At 44.8% G+C, this 2,288-nt stretch overlaps 1 pseudogene; it reads left to right on the top strand.

Annotated features, from left to right (window-relative positions):
• Positions 1–1,240: 1,240 nt before the first annotated feature.
• On the top strand, positions 1,241–1,359 carry LOC118600871 (annotated as a pseudogene).
• Positions 1,360–2,288: the final 929 nt, after the last annotated feature.

Here is a 2,288-nt window from a genome sequence, read left to right as displayed (position 1 = left end):
GTGGGCCACACTTTGTTTCTCGTGCTTCCCATCCCCTTCCTGAAAATGAGCAGGAAGTGCCAGAATGCAGCCGGGTGAACAAAGGAACTTCCTTTTCTCTGTGGTCTCATCTGGGTCAGGAGAGAGAACGGAGCAGGAATGCAGTGGGTAGAACCCGATACTCAGAGGCTGCATCATCTTCCCTTGCACCCTCTCCCCCGCCTCCCGCCGTGCCCGGTGAGGCCCCCTCATACCTGAGAGCTAAACTGCGAGATAGAAAAATCTGTTTCAGGCACCTCACTACTTTGTGGACCCTCTTCTACCCGGGCCCCCAAGGCCTTCACCTTTCTTCCTGCATCACCCCAGCCCACTCACCCAACCCTGTACTCACCCTCAAATACTCCAGCATCCTGCTTTCAGTTGGAAAGTGATCTTAAATCCAAGCTAGTTGTGATCTCCCTTTGGGCAGGGAGTATGTCTTTCCTCTCTGTGTCCCCAAGTCCTCTGTAGTCCCTGGCATACCAGAATCATCTAGTGTGTTTGAGTGAGTGAGTCAACGAATGCCAGTCTTTAAGAATAAGTTAAAGTTAATGTGATACCCTTCCCAGGGATATGTGCGTTTTGTTGCTTTCTTTCTAATGGAAGAGAGAATTGATAACTTTCTCAGTGGCCAGGAGACCTTAAATATGTAGCATCCCTAAAAGTAAAGTTGGCCCTTCCCTAGGGTGGGAGTGAGGAGGGGCTGTTTACAGGTGAGGAAAGTTGCACTGGCAGGAGAGAGGAACAGTTAGTTTTTTGGCTCTCTGAAAACGTTGCCTAGAGACGTTCTGGATTCTTCCCAGCCTGCAAAAAAAAGGATCATTCACCATTGTGGCCGCCTCAACTGCAGAGAAGCATTGAAAGAGTCTGGTCCATCCACAGGCAGCCAGCCAAGTTCATGGCCACTATACCTCCAACACCCAGGAGAAAGGGACAAAAGCCAGAGGAGACATCTGGATTGTAGCTGGAGATCAGGGGAGGCTGGATGGTACAGGGAGCACCGAGCAGGGAAATGGGTTTAGTTGCACAGATGTGGGAAAGGCTGTCTAGGCAGAGGGAACAGAGAGAGTCAAGGCCTGGTGGCTGGGAGACACAGGTGTGCTGGGAGAAGTGTTTGGCAGGGGCAAGGTATATGAAGGGAGCAATAAAAAATACATTTGAAAAGGTCAGTTGGGATCCAATTATGGAGGGCCTTGGATCATGCTAAAGAATTTGGACTTTAGTCTATGGCCATGCCACCCTGAGCATACCTGATTCTGTCTGATCTCAGAAGCTAAGCAGGGTCGGGCCTGGTTAGTACTTAGATGAGAGACCACCTAGGAAGACCAGGTGCTGTAGGCATAAAAAAAGGAAAAAAAAAAAATTGGACTTTATTTCATAGGCAATGAGAGCATTTTAAGATCTCTTAGCAAAAAAAAAAAAAAAAAAAAAAAAAAAAAAAAGTGCCTTAATTAGGTAAATAAACCAAAAGTTGCTCAGCACCGAGGACCAAGCACTTCACCATGTTTATCGCATATAATACAGTGGTCCCATGAGGTAAGTGACATAATCTGCATATTGTACTTGAGGAAATTGAAATGCAAAGAGGTTAGGGACTTTCCCAAGTCACACAGCTAAGTCCTCATGTACGTACTTAATTTTTCCTTCTTGAGCATGCCTCGTGGATAAGCTAAGTGGGAATGTACTTCAGCAAAACCGAAGTGACCATCCAGGGAACAAAAGGATAATATGAGAATATAAGAAATGGTGGCATTAACCCAGGAATCCAATGAAAAGCTATTTCAGGATGACAGCTGTTTAGCGAGGCTCAAAAGAATTTAGTGTCTATTAAAATGTCAGTGGGTCCCAAGGAGAAATTCTTCCAGAAGAATAGAAGAGATTCTAAGAAATACATAAAATGAGTAAAAAACTAGATCATTGAAACATGATGGCAGAGACCTAGCTTTCTTTGTCCAAACAGAAAAAAAGACAGCCATCTAAAATTCTGGGAAAAACAAGCCACTAAACAAGAAAGTTATGATCCAAAAACAAAACAACATAAGAAGTCAGATGCATTTGAGCAAATGATGGCACGTAAAACAAGAAAATGTATTTGATCTTGGGGCTAAGAATATTATCCTTGAGTGAGACAGGTGTCTGCCCTTGGACATGCAAGAAATACGACCATGGATCATCACAAGCCCTGTGCCGATTTACCTACACAAAATGTACTACCCCAGTTGCTGTTTATTCGTTTTCGACTTTTAGAGTGGACCCTGAACAGAGAAGGA

This window comes from Rousettus aegyptiacus, unplaced genomic scaffold (assembly GCF_014176215.1).
Source record: "Rousettus aegyptiacus isolate mRouAeg1 unplaced genomic scaffold, mRouAeg1.p scaffold_m13_p_3, whole genome shotgun sequence".
Classification (NCBI taxonomy): domain Eukaryota; kingdom Metazoa; phylum Chordata; class Mammalia; order Chiroptera; family Pteropodidae; genus Rousettus; species Rousettus aegyptiacus.
The sequence above is the reverse complement of the archived record's forward strand: the minus strand, read 5'-3'. Positions and strand labels throughout refer to the sequence as shown.